Source organism: Procambarus clarkii, chromosome 31, assembly GCF_040958095.1.
Source record: "Procambarus clarkii isolate CNS0578487 chromosome 31, FALCON_Pclarkii_2.0, whole genome shotgun sequence".
Taxonomy (NCBI): Eukaryota; Metazoa; Arthropoda; class Malacostraca; order Decapoda; family Cambaridae; genus Procambarus; species Procambarus clarkii.
The window spans coordinates 16,019,013-16,033,964 of NC_091180.1; the positions used below are offsets into that span (position 1 = coordinate 16,019,013).

At 44.1% G+C, this 14,952-nt stretch overlaps 1 protein-coding gene across 17 annotated transcripts in view; it reads right to left on the reverse strand.

Annotated features, from left to right (window-relative positions):
• LOC123758638 (uncharacterized) overlaps positions 1 to 14,952 on the reverse strand; it is a 179,476-nt gene that overhangs the window by 56,951 nt on the left and 107,573 nt on the right. The window contains exon 1 of one of the 17 annotated variants that reach the window (XM_045743151.2): positions 9,985 to 10,010. The exons of the other annotated variants lie outside the window; for them this stretch is intronic. The gene's annotated coding sequence lies outside the window, so the exon portion shown is untranslated. Of the gene's footprint in view, positions 1 to 9,984; positions 10,011 to 14,952 lie in introns of those variants that run through there. 17 annotated transcript variants of the gene reach the window in all.

A 14,952-nucleotide genomic window follows, 5' to 3' on the forward strand; every position in this document is an offset into this window, starting at 1 on the left:
CGGGCAATGTGACGTCATGATACAAGATGGCCGCCGCGAGCCAAAACTCCCAGTCATCAAGACTGGAGTAAATAAACAGGTGAGACAGGTACGTGACTGTAAATTATATATAAACACCACGACATACTTGTGAACACATACTGCGACGAATATGCGCATAGTTTTCCCGTGATAATGCGTGCGAGTCCGTTTCAATGTCCGGTTAAGATTTCAATGGTCGCTACCGGAAGAGTTACATGCCTATCTGATAACTCAGCTCACAGATAAAACACAAGAGTTCGGTTAAGTGGTCACATGTTCAGGATGTGTGTTTATATTGAATAACTCCTTTAATTACCGCCAATATTACTCTGGATTCAAACACCACAACTATGAGAGAACAGGTTTGGGACAAGACTATTCACAAAACATCAATAATTGTATACTTTAATACCTGTATGTGACCGGATAAATGACAATGTTTGGCAGACAATTTGAAACTGATAATTTTTAAACTGCAACAGGCTACAATATATATCTAAACTAGACAGTTTATTCAGGATCCCGGTAGAGTCCTGCCCGGCCTCCCGTTTAGGCAGTACTCACAGCAACCATGACGACTACGGTACAATACACTGACGACTACGGTACAATATACTGACGACTACGGTACAATACACTCACGTGAAAGACAATTAAGAAATAGATATAATTAAATTTTGGTAAACCGGAAACATTTTTGAACTGATGTTGCCAAAAAAAAATCATAACGTTACCTAATCTTCCTAGGCCTAATACATGCTATCTGAGGCTTAATATAGTACATATGTCTGCTATACTAGGCCTAAGAATATTTAAGTTTGGTTTTTAGCTTTATTTTTTCTGACTATGAAGTGAATAGTATCACATTCTGCTAATTGTCCATTACGACTATGTACGTACGATGGTGTACATAGTTACAAAAAGTACTATCTAAAGACAAGGATGGGTTACAGAATTAGCTTCCTCCCTGCATCTAGGCTTTACTCCTTGCAGGATAATTCTCTGCAAGAGGCTACAACACCGAGGGAATCTACATCAGATTGTTGAAGCTCTTCAGTAACTCATCACGTCATGGCTCCAGGCTGTTAGTGGCGATGTTGGCGTGAGGTGAGGACCAGTAACTACCAGGGTGTGACACCCTGCCCTGGGCCAGAGTGACACACCCTGGCCCTGGGCTAGGGTGACACCCTGCCGTGGGCTAGGGTGACACACCCTTCCGTGGGCTAGGGTGACACCCTGCCGTGGGCTAGGGTGACACCCTGCCGTGGGCTAGGGTGACACACCCTGCCGTGGGCTAGGGTGACTGCTCAACACCAGACCAAGGGAAATGCTCACACCTATGAACCTCTAGAGGGTTATAAAGGCCAGAACAATAGATTAATGACCAACCAGAATGTATACTTTAGTCCAGACTTAATTAAATTCGGTGTATACAGTATACAACAAGAAGAGTATTACACCTTGCAGTGTATATGATTCTTCTTGCAGGGAAACGGCCATATATACACTTCGGGGTATATATATATATATATATATATATATATATATATATATATATATATATATACATATATATATATATATATATATATATATATATATATATATATATATATATATATATATACATATGTCGTACCTAGTAGCCAGAACGCACTTCTCAGCCTACTATTCAAGGCCCGATTTGCCTAATAAGCCAAGTTTTCCTGAATTAACATATTTTCTCTAATTTTTTTCTTATGAAATGATAAAGCTACCCATTTCATTATGTATGAGGTCAATTGTTTTTTTATTGGAGTTAAAATTAACGTAGATATATGACCGAACCTAACCAACCCTACCTAACCTAACCTAACCTATCTTTACAGGTTAGGTTAGGTAGCCGAAAAAGTTAGGTTAGGTAAGGTTAGGTAGGTTAGGTAGTCGAAAAACAATTAATTCATGAAAACTTGGCTTATTAGGCAAATTGGGCCTTGCATAGTAGGCTGAGAAGTGCGTTCTGGCTACTAGGTACGACACATATATATATATATATATATATATATATATATATATATATATATATATATATATATACATATATATATATATATATATATATATATATATATATATATATACATATATATATATATATATATATATATATATATATATATACCCCGATATATATATATATATATATATACTGTATATATATATATATATATATACCCTGATATATATATATATATATATATATATATACCCCGATATATATATATATATATATATATATATATATATATATATATATATATATATATATATATATATATATATATATATATATATATATATATACCCCGATATATATATATATATATATATATATATATATATCCGCGACCATCTATACCATTGCTTAAGTTCGAGCTATACATATATTTACATTTTTACCACATTTAAAAAGGGAAGTATGGAAAGGTGAGCCTTAGAGTAGTGTGTGTGTGTGTACTCACCTAGTTGTACTCACCTAGTTGTGTTTGCGGGGGTTGAGCTCTGGCTCTTTGGTCCCGCCTCTCAACTGTCAATCAACAGGTGTACAGATTCATGAGCCTATTGGGCTCTGTCATATCTACACTTGAAACTGTGTATGGAGTCAGCCTCCACCACATCACTTCCTAATGCATTCCATTTGTCAACCACTCTGACACTAAAAAAGTTCTTTCTAATATCTCTGTGGCTCATTTGGGCACTCAGTTTCCACCTGTGTCCCCTTGTGCGTGTTCTCCTTGTGTTAAATAGACTGTCTTTATCTACCCTATCAATCCCCTTCAGAATCTTGAATGTGGTGATCATGTCCCCCCTAACTCTTCTGTCTTCCAGCGAAGTGAGGTTTAATTCCCGTAGTCTCTCCTCGTAGCTCATACCTCTCAGCTCGGGTACTAGTCTGGTGGCAAACCTTTGAACCTTTTCCAGTTTAGTCTTATCCTTGACTAGATATGGACTCCATGCTGGGGCTGCATACTCCAGGATTGGCCTGACATATGTGGTATACAAAGTTCTGAATGATTCTTTACACAAGTTTCTGAATGCCGTTCGTATGTTGGCCAGCCTGGCATATGCCGCTGATGTTATCCGCTTGATATGTGCTGCAGGAGACAGGTCTGGCGTGATATCAACCCCCAAGTCTTTTTCCTTTGTGTGTGTGTGTGTGTGTGTGTGTGTGTGTGTGTGTGTGTGTGTGTGTGTGTGTGTGTGTGTGTGTGTGTGTGTGTGGAAGCTTGGTGAGAATGTTCCAGTTAACCATCAAGATGCATAATGACAACCCATTGCACCTTGTACATATATACTCCAAAATCTAAACCAATAAACAAAGGTCACTGAAACGTCGACAAAAAACGGGAAGCGGACGAAGTATAGAGGAGAGGGCGGTCTCAACCAAACTTAAAGTGGCTCGTACGCCTTTCTCACTCTCAAGTCTGTACCTGTTGACCTCATGGATCCATCCTAACAAAACCTATCCCAATAACTTCACTACGGGCTCACCATAGCCAGTGCTACTTGGAACTTTTTGTTCCAGGTAACGATTCTTAAACAACAACACCTTAACCCGCGCGCCCACCGATATATACTTAGGTTAACCCGCTTCTGGGTGTACATACAATGAGTTAAATTTCCATCTGTGTTCAGAAGTAAAGTATGCTTGCTGGTTGGTCGGTAATGACTTGTGATGGCCGTAGTATCCCTCCAGAGGTTGAATAGCCTTAAGCTCAACATGAAATCAATCGTAAACCGACCTAATAGAACCACAAATAGCCTCACACTGTACATTATCCGGGAAGACTGACAGGAAAATTGGATCCGAAAGATAACAGGTTTTTTTCCACGCCATAAAAGTAATAATAATATTAGTGTATATTACAAAGTTCTCCCGTTGACGGCAGAGATGTCCAGTATTATTTAGTTATACCCATCATCTATTTAATTTCCCCTGAAAAAAAGAGGTTGTGTGTAGTTAGGTTGAGTGTACTCATCGTGGGTGACTGAGTACCTGTACACCTACGTCATGTGTGGGTGTATCATCAATGACTCAATGACTGCTGCCATCAATGACTCAATGACTGTTACCATCAATGACTCAATGACTGCTACCATCAATGACTCAATGACTGCTACCATCAATGACTCAATGACTGCTACCATCAATGACTCAATGACTGCTACCATCAATGACTCAATGACTGCTACCATCAATGACTCAATGTTCCCACTGGTGGCGTTGGTCTTAGCCTACATCGGTCTTCGCCTCAATACACTGATAGCATTAGGCTTTCAACATACACTCGCATGAATTTGTATATATATTTTTGCTAAGACTCCGTGTCAGCATGAAGTCACAGACGCACACATACAATACTGACCGACGCAGATTTTAAGGTAAATTCATCCCTTAAAAATGATGACCTTGACGTGGGTTCCTGACCTTCACAACATGAGGCAGATGGCCTGACACAGTCGGCCAGGGCGCCCCAGGGTCACCCCTGGTACACTGGCAGCGTCACACCTCCTGTTGGGGAGGACGTCACACGCACCTCCTGTGATGACAAAGCCATGGACCTTGCACCGTCACGGCCATTGTGTGAGCTTGGACGACGACCTACACCCCGCCGGGATTACAGGCAACTCAGCTCACATTAGACGCCTCCAGCCTTACCTCCACCGTCCAGCCCGGTGTAGCCCGGTGTCCTCGCTACACTCACCACCGTCACCACACACCCACACTGTACCTGTAGTAGTCTGGTCTCCTCGGGGTCCTCCCCATTATCAAAGTCCCCCTCCCCCCCCCCCCGCCTCCAGGGACCTTTATCTGGGAATGATCGAGGTCCCCAAGGAGGGCCCAGGTCAGCCACTGACCTCTCTCAGGATACAACCCACAATAGTTGTCTAACTCTCAGGTTTTGCTGCTAGGTGAACAGAGGCATCTAGTGACGGGAGACGTGCCTAATGTTTTCTGTCCTGCCTTGGGATCGAACTCTGGTGCACATCTTCGACAACCAGCATCAACTTTTCAGTGACATCCTGTGTGTAAACATACAACCTGTCCTCTCACTTAATGCACTACACTTTTAAGGTTATTGACTCGTAAATGCGCTACACTCCTGCATGGAACGAGGCATTACTCACACCACTGCCACATATTAACTCTTCCTAGGGTTTAGTACTAACCATTATAACAAACAAGGCAATTAGACCATAGGCCGTAAAGCACAAGAACTGGAGAGAGAGACGCTGACAACTTCAGCGTTAATCATCTCTATTTACACTGGTTTAAAATTAAATGTTGTACCTTAAACCTGAATAATTTCTCGCTGAAGTTTTCTGTACTGATGACACACAGTCAGTTGTCATTATAAGCAAGAAGGCACTAAGCGCCACAACATTTCATGTAAAGTAGTGCCTTTTTCTCATTATGAAAAAAGGCGACTCTGAAGGTTATTGATGTTTTAAACATTATAACTTGTGGATTATTTTTATTCAGCTCAATATTTTGTGGTGTATTGCGTTATGATTCAGGCGTTTAATAAATTTAAACAAATTTAAAGGCAAACATAGAAAATTGACTGTACATAGAAAACGGAGAGCAGGTAGGCGCAAAAAGGAGGGTGATCTCAACCAAACATGAAGTGGCGTGTTGAGGGCCCCGCCTCACGCCCTCTGAGTCATCAGCCTTTACCTATCACACAACTACACCGACATTTAACTCAGCCACACACACACCCTTTTAATAGGGCCCAAGACTAGAGAATAATCCCAGTAAGTGTAGTGTGATCATTCTCCAGTCTTGGACAATAACAGGACTAACATACACTTACTGGTTGGTGACTGTACTTAACAACAGTCAGAGGATGATAGGACCTCAGCACCCAACCCAACTAGGCATATATTATGACCTAGGTTATACTAGTGGAATGAATGAGGTCACGACGAGAGGTGATTGACAATGGTGAGGTCATTTGTGTCATCCGCCCGCCTCCATACACATGAACTGTGAGCTGATGTCATCATCCAACTTAGCGCCCCCCCCTCCCCTGCCTCACCTGGGGCCCCACCCCTGCCTCACCTGGCCCCCGCCCCCCCCCTGCCTCACCTGGCCGATGGTCCCAGGTGAGGGCGGTGTCCATATAGCGGGGCATTTAATTACTTCAATGTGTCACACTTTTGACCCAATTAGCGTTAAAAAATGTACTGCATTAAGTATGAGGACAAGCCTTCCTAGAGCTCTAGATACTTCAACCATGACTCTGGTCACGTGTGTTACAACCATGACTGGTCACATGTGTTACAACCATGACTGGTCACATGTGTTACAACCATGACTGGTCACACGTGTTACAACCATGACTGGTCACACGTGTTACAACCATGACTGGTCACATGTGTTACAACCATGACTGGTCACATGTGTTACAACCATGACTGGTCACATGTGTTACAACCATGACTGGTCACATGTGTTACAACCATGACTGGTCACACGTGTTACAACCATCCGTCACCAACTTGGCCAAGGATCCCTTCCGAGCATACATGCTCTGTCAGACCTGCTACTGAGTATGCAGAACCAGCTTGGTACCGCTTCCCAAAGCAGCACAAAATAAATGTAGAAAAGATCCACAAATATGCCACAAGGCTCGTTCCGGAGCTGAAGGGACTGAGCTATGAAGAAAGATTCTGGGCACCTCACGTCACTACACTGGGGACAAAAGGAATAGGGAAGACATGATAACGACGTTCAAGATACCAAAGGGGGTTTCATAAAGTAGATATAGAGAATCAATGTTCAAATTGAGGAACTGTAGAATGGGAGGACATAACTGGAAACTGGAAACACAGATGGATCACAGATGTCAGAAAAATATTTCCACACTCACTGGAACGGACAAGTGGAATAATAAGTGGAACGGACAAGTGGAATAATAAGTGGAACGGACAAGTGGAATAATAAGTGGAACGGACAAGTGGAATAATAAGTGGAACGGACAAGTGGAATAATATGTGGAACAAAATGCTAGGAAAAGTCGACGAAACAGAGGCAGACTGTTGGATGAAGTTGAGCAACGTAGTGAGATTAAACCTGGGTTCACTTCTTGTGCTCTTTCCCTTAGTTCACTTGCCTTGCTTGTGATCCCATCTATGCTCAAGTACATTATCCTGAAACTGACTCTCTTCTGCTTCTCCTCGGGGGGGAGGGGGTGGACTAAGATGGGACCTGGAGACTTGGGATGGTCCACAGTGATGTGTACGGGCACATCTTCCTACCATGTGGTTACCTGCTGATGCTTTCGGGGCTTAGCGTCCCCGCGGCCCGGTCATCACCCAGACCTCCTGGTTGCTGGACTGGCCAACCAGGCTGTTGGACGCGACTGCTCGCAGCCTGGAGTATGAATCACAGCCTGGTTGATCAGGCATTCTAGTGTAAGACCAATAATGAGATGTTCCACAGGGATGTAACCATGGTGGACAGTAACCATGGTGGACAGTAACCATGGTGGACAGTAACCATGGGAGACAGTAACCATGGGAGACAGTAACCATGGGAGACAGTAACCATGGGAGCCAACTAGAAGGCCCACTAACAGGGGCTCACCCCCCCCCCCCATCCCACCATACTTTTAACATCATACATAACAAGCAAAAAAAAAGGACGCTGAATTAAAAGAGCGAAAGTTGGGAAGGCAGGATCCAGGGGCTCGAGCTCGGCCCTGCAGCCTGCATTAGGCACGTACAGGTAGGTAAGAACACGGACACAGCTCCGGGTCCCGTCAATAGCAGCAGATCATCGCTAAAACCGGCTCCGACGGCGCGTGGGAGGACTCCCAATACTCACCAGTCTCCCCTTAAACGTAAATTCCAGCACTTCCTAGAGTGGTAATTCCTGGCAGACCTGGTGCTCAACTGCCAGACACACCTGGCGCTCAACTGCCAGACACACCTGGCGCTCAACTGCCAGACAGACTTGGAGCTCAACTGCCAGACTTGGAGCTCAACTGGGAGACAGGTATACATATAGTGTCCCAAAAGACTGAGACAGTGGACGACGTCGTTACGACGTCTGAGAATGCATCGTTATTGATCACGTTGCTGTTATTGCAATTACTGTCTTTCTATTATGCAAGTGATCCGGTAACTGAACTTTCCTCTTCTATATCTCTTTGTTCCTCTTATCTTTGTCTCTGCCTCTCCTCTAGCTCCCTTTATCTCAACATTGTCCCTCCTGGTGTCTCGCTCTCCACCTCTCTCTCCTCCTCCTTCTGCTGCTACTCCTCCTCCTCCTCTGCCCTTTTGTGTTCCTGCCTCTCAGTCTTCCTGCTGGTGGTGGTGGTGGTGGTGGTGGTGGTGGAGACCATCTTGTAGGAGCAGTGATGGAGGGTGGAGCAGTCTGGCCCCAACACCCAGTAGCCAGTGTGGAGGAGGGGAAGGAGGGAGAGGGAGGGAGGGAGGGAGAAGGAGAGAGAGGGAGAGAGAAAGGTAAGGGAGGACGGAGAGGGAGAGAGAAAGGTAAGGGAGGAGGGAGAGGGAGAGAATGAGGGAGGGATGTATAGTGACAAAGGTGAGGCAGGAGGTCCAATACAGTGCCAATCACTGGACTAACTATCATCTACTTAATTGCTTAAGACCAACTCTGGTCTACTAACGTGGCCTCGGTGGAATGACTTAAACACCAATCACTACACACGCAGGCAAACAATCCGTCCCAAACCACCATTTATGTACCACAAACACACATTATCAACCACATAAACTACTTCATAATCCACAATACTGGTGTCCGTCTTCAAGCACCTCGTAAGCGGTCGGGAGCGTAGGGAGCCGGTCGGCCGAGCGGACAGCACGCTGGACTTGTAATCCTGTGGTCCCGGGTTCGATCCCAGGCGCCGGCGAGAAACAATGGGCAGAGTTTCTTTCACCCTATGCCCCTGTTACCTAGCAGTAAAATAGGTACCTGGGTGTTAGTCAGCTGTCACGGGCTGCTTCCTGGGGGTGGAGGCCTGGTCGAGGACCGGGCCGCGGGGACACTAAAGCCCCGAAATCATCTCAAGATAACCTCAAGATAAGCACCAACAGATCACAGCCTCGCCTCTTGTGTCACTCCGTACAAAACCCGACCTTCTACCCGTCACCACAGAGTGTGAACCCAAACAACCCACCCAACCCGCTTGTTACAAGTCACGTGACCAATTGGTCATGGCGTGACCGGACACATTCTAGTGCCAATAGTGACCAACCTACACTATAGTGTTGCCCCCCCCAACATACCCCACGTGTTATACTATTGGTATACTCCAGGCAGTAACGTGTACTGTAACAGCCTGCTTGGTCATCACCCTAACCTCTCCTACACCTAGATAACAACATAGGCCTATCACGCCTAGTCAACACAGTCTTAGCCCTAATTTGGTACATATATAGGCTATGATAGGCCTAGCAAAGATTAGGTTTGTTTGTTGTGTTCTTTCACCAGCGGCCCGTGACTGGTCACACCCCCCCCCCCCCACACACAGCGGCCCGTGACTGGTCACACCCCCCCCCCCACACACAGCGGCCCGTGACTGGTCACACCCCCCCCCCACACACAGCGGCCCGTGACTGGTCAACCACCCCCCCACCCCCCACATACAGCGGCCCTGGCTCAATGGACCAAAAACATTTGTAATCTCGTAATCCCAGGGCCCGGGTTCGATCCCGGCAGCAGGCGGAAACAGATGGGCAGAGTTTCTTTCACCCTAATGCCCCTGTTACCTAGCAGTAAATAGGTACCTGGGAGTTAGACAGCTGGTACTGGCTGCTTCCTGGGTGTGTGTGTGGGGGGGGGGGATTAATTAGTAGTTAGTAACAGTCGATTGATTGACAGTTGAGAGGCGGGACCAAAGAGCCAGAGCTCAACCCCCACAAGCACAACTAGGTCAATACACTCACGGTTCACCAAACTGCCGCCAACATACCTGAAAAGAAATATAAAATTGTTGACATAAAATTATTTCTGATTCTCTTGTTACACATAATTTGATCGTACAAATAAAGAGATAAAACTGGTTGTAAAGTTACATAATATTACATCATATTGGAACACCTTATTCCAGCCAAGAATAATAATAATAATAATATGAATAATAATAATAATAATAATAATAATAATATGAATAATAAAAAACATGGGATTTTTTAATAAAATTTTAATAAAATTTATAAAAATAATAAAACCATGGGAAGGTTATTAACTCTGCCATAGGAGACTATTGACCGACTGATAAGTACATTTGTGTCCAGAATATTGTCCAAAAATGATATATGTCATTATTGATCACCCCAGAAGGTCTCTTGACCCTCACGTCTAAAGTCTGGTCACCAGACTTTAGAGTCTGTGACCAATCTTTACCACCAAAGTCTGTGTGGTGGTAACCGGCGTCTATAACAGCCTGGTTGATCTGATCAACAACCAGGAGACCTGGTCAGAGACCGGACCGCAGGGACATTGATCCCGGAACCAATAAAAACAATCGGGGAAAAACTTTGTAAACCAAAAGTTTACACGTAAAGCATTGTATACTATACAATTAAACTTCAAGTCAGAACGTTCCAAGGTAAAGACCCGGTCCCTGACCAGGCCACCTGGTTGCTGGACTGGTCAACCAGGCTGTTGGACGCGGCTCCTCGCAGCCGGACGTATAAGTCACAATCTGGTTGATCAGGTATTCTTTGGAGGTGTTTATCAAGTTCTCTCTTGAACACTGTGAGGGGTCGGCCAGTTATGTCCCTTATGTGTAGTGGAAGCGTGTTGAACAGTCTCGGACCTCTGATGTTGATAGTTCTCTCTTGAACACTGTGAGGGGTCGGCCAGTTATGTCCCTTATGTGTAGTGGAAGCGTGTTGAACAGTCTCGGGCCTCTGATGTTGATAGTTCTCTCTTGAACACTGTGAGGGGTCGGCCAGTTATGTCCCTTATGTGTAGTGGAAGCGTGTTGAACAGTCTCGGGCCTCTGATGTTGATAGTTCTCTCTCAGAGTACCTGTTGCACCTGTGCTCTTCAACGGGGGTATTCTGCACATCCTGCCATGCCTCCTGGTCTCATGTGATGTTATTTCTGTGTGCAGGTTTGGGACCAGCCCCTCTAATATTGTCCACGTGTAAATTATTATGTATCTCTCCCGCCTGCGCTCAAGAGAATACAGATTCTCCTGGGTTATAATTACACAAGTACACAGTGACGCGGTTGACCCGTCACTGTTGTTAAGCCAACTCTGCTGCCTCAGTCACTACACCAAACTTACACCACCACCACCAACACCAACACTACCACCACCACCACCACCACCAACACTACCATCACCACCATCACCAACACCTACACCACCACCACCACCTACACCACCACCAGCACCACCACCAGCACCACTACCAGCACCACCACCACCAGCACCACCACCACCATGGTGTACAAGTCCTGGGAGAGAGGGATGTTGTAGGGTAAGAAGGCAGTTGGTGGGCAGAAGTACACTACCCTGGCCAAGATCAACACCCAGGATTCATCAAGTATTCATCCTCTACTTACTGAAGCTCTTCATATATCCTAAACTTGTCCTTAACAATGAAGCACAACAATGTTACAGTCAGAACAAGAGCCTCGGACCCGGGACAACCTCGCAGCGTCTCCAAAGATCTTTACAAACTATACACTTAGCTCCTGTGACCGAGGAAAGATATACAGGTTTCGTATATGTATATGTAAATGGTTGACCAATCCTGACTTCTCGCACAGTTGACGGACCACAAACACCACAATACCCACGTAATAATTAGTACAATAGGTACACTAATGTGTAGATTTATACACATAAGGTCTGCAAGGATTGTTGGTATCTGCTCTCTACATATGGTACTTAGGTATGGTGGAAACGAGCAAGTTAAACCACACACAGAGCGGGACGGGCCACAATCACACACAACACAGAAGGAAAGCAACATGTAAAAGATCTGGGAATTACGATGTCTGACGACCTGACAGTTAGTGAATGAACATCACCGAGCAAATCTAGCGGCGGAGAGGCAGGACAATGATAGGATGGATTATGAGAACGTTCACATCCAGAGACCCACAGTAATGTTAACACTGTTTAAATCACTTGTGTTGTCCCGTCTTGAGTACTGCTCAGTACTCACTTCCCCCTTCAGAGCAGGAGAGATTGCTGAAGTAGAGGGAGTACAGAGAACATATACGGCATACTTAGACACGATAAAACATCTAAATTATTGGGACTGTCTCAAAGCTCTCAAAATGTACTCTTTAAAAAGAAGACGATAGAGGTATCAAATAATATATATATAAGATACTGGAGGGCCAGGTCCCAAATTTGCACAGTAGAATAACAAAATACTGGAACGAAATACGGAAGGAGATGTAGAATAGAACCAGTGAAGGATAGAGGTGCCATAGGCACAATCAGAGAACACTGTCTGAACATCAGAGGTCCAGTGAGGAGTAGAGGTGCCACAGGCACAATCAGAGAACACTGTCTGAACATCAGAGATCCAGTGAGGAGTAGAGGTGCCATAGACACAATCAGAGAACACTGTCTGAATATCAGAGGTCCAGTGAAGAGTAGAGGTGCCATAGGCACAATCAGAGAACACTGAACATCAGAGGTCCAGTGAAGAGTAGAGGTGCCATAGGCACAACCAGAGAACACTGTCTGAACATCAGAGGTCCAATGAAGAGTAGAGGTGCCATAGACACAATCAGAGAACACTGTCTGAACATCACAGGTCCACAGCTGTTCAACACCCTCCCAGCAAGCATTAGAAATATTACCGGAACAAAGGTGGATATATTCAAGAGGCACTTAGATAAGTTCTTACAAGAAGTGCCGGATCAACCAGGCTGTGGTGGATATGTGGGCCTTCGGGCCGCTCCAAGCAACAGCCTGGTGGACCAAGTTAACACAGGTCGAACCTGGCCTCAGGCCAGGCTCGGGGAGTAGAAGAACTGCCGGAACCCTCTTCAGGTATACTCCAGGTATACTCCAGGTATACTAAAGGTATATATATACATATAAGATAAATAACCAACAGACCCGTAAATAAATTCTAATAACTTGATAAACAATATAAAGATAACACATGATAAAGAAGGCTGTTGAGCATATATGGAACTGCAAGCAGCAAGAGTCTGGTTGATCAGGCCCCCAACCAGTCGGCCTGGTCAAAGCTCAGTGACTACTCCCCCTCCCCCCACCATAAGCGAGACAGAGAGGTTATGTTTGGCCATGTATGACCCACAAATGTATAACACTGAAACTCTGAGATGTATAACATTAGAAGCTATTGACAGTCATCTTCAAAATATCCAATCAACTGAATCCTACGCCTTTACTGATGGCTCTGTGCAGTTAGGCACTGGTAGAACAGGTTGTGAACGTGCAGTGTACAAAGGGAATGAAATGATCCTGTCTAGTACACGGAGATTGAACAACTGGGCAAGCACGACACAGACTGGGCTATTGGGCATTTATCTAGATACCTTAAGCTCAATGGTGGTGGAGTGATATTCTGTGACTCTAAAAGTGCTCTGCAGTCCTTAAATAACCCATCACAATGTATGTCGGAAGGCGCTTGTAATATTAAATGGAATGTAATTTTTGTCAATGATAATAACTCTTGTATAAAATTTGTGTGGATCCCATCCCATGTTGGAGTTGGAAAACATGACTTTGTAGATCAATTGGCCAATGAGGCTTGCAGGAAAGAAAACATTGATTATGACTTTGGACTATCTAATGCAATTATTAGAAACATACAAATTAAAGAAATTAATTCAGATTTAGAAGAACTAAGAAATGCCCAGAGACCTGAAAGCTGCAGTATTAAAAGTTATGACAAGTTTTGTAATAATAGGTATTTGTATGGTCAGCACAGTAACCGAACCAGGCAATGTGATATAGTCATTGCGGTAATTCGCCTTGGCTATAGACACATCTGGCAGGTTAGTGAGGCTGAGCCACTACCAGAATACTCAGATTGTAAACTCTGTGATAAACCTTTAATGCATTCACTACAACACTATATTGTTGAATGTGAAACCGTAAAGGACTTTAGACCTCCTGGCCTCTTGTACCACCAACTGTGAAACTATTTTATTGACTCAGGTGTTCTGGACGACATCCTAACAATTTATCCAAAATTTGCTTGTCCATTTTAAAGAATGAAGAACAATTTTATTTAAATTACTTCCAAGTTGCATCACTTATGAACCCATCCCTGCCCTTGTGTGGCAGTGCACCAGTAGAAAGTTGTTTTCACATATCCATACATTAAAACATTGATTGTAACCATGATATATATGTGCTTCAGCCTACAGTTTAGACCTATTGTCTTGTGTATGACCCTCTGTCCTGCGTGACAGTGAATACCAGCACTTTATTAAGACTTAATTGAAATCCTCAGATAAGGCAAAATTGTAATTAAATTTTGTCAATAAAGATGTTAATAATAATAATGTACGAAGCAGACCATCCCCAGCTTACGAACGGGACGCCTTACATGAAATCCGTTCGTAAATCCGGATTGTAATCCAGATTTCCTCTAGGAACAATACTAAGCACGGCGGATGCGTTCATGGACCACCAAAAATAGTATATTATAATCACTATTATGTTTAGACTTTAAAGATCTTTAAATAATAGGACTTTGGGCTTCTGGTCCGTTGATGAGATCGTAAGTCTGGGACCGTTGATAAGATCGTAAGTTTGAGGCCGTTGATGAGATCGTAAGTCTGGGACCGTTGATGAGATCGTAAGTCTGGGACCGTTGATAAAATAACGTTGACTAATCAACCAATCACTAATCACCAAGATACCCGTAGAACCACAACCATTGATGATGCTACTTTAG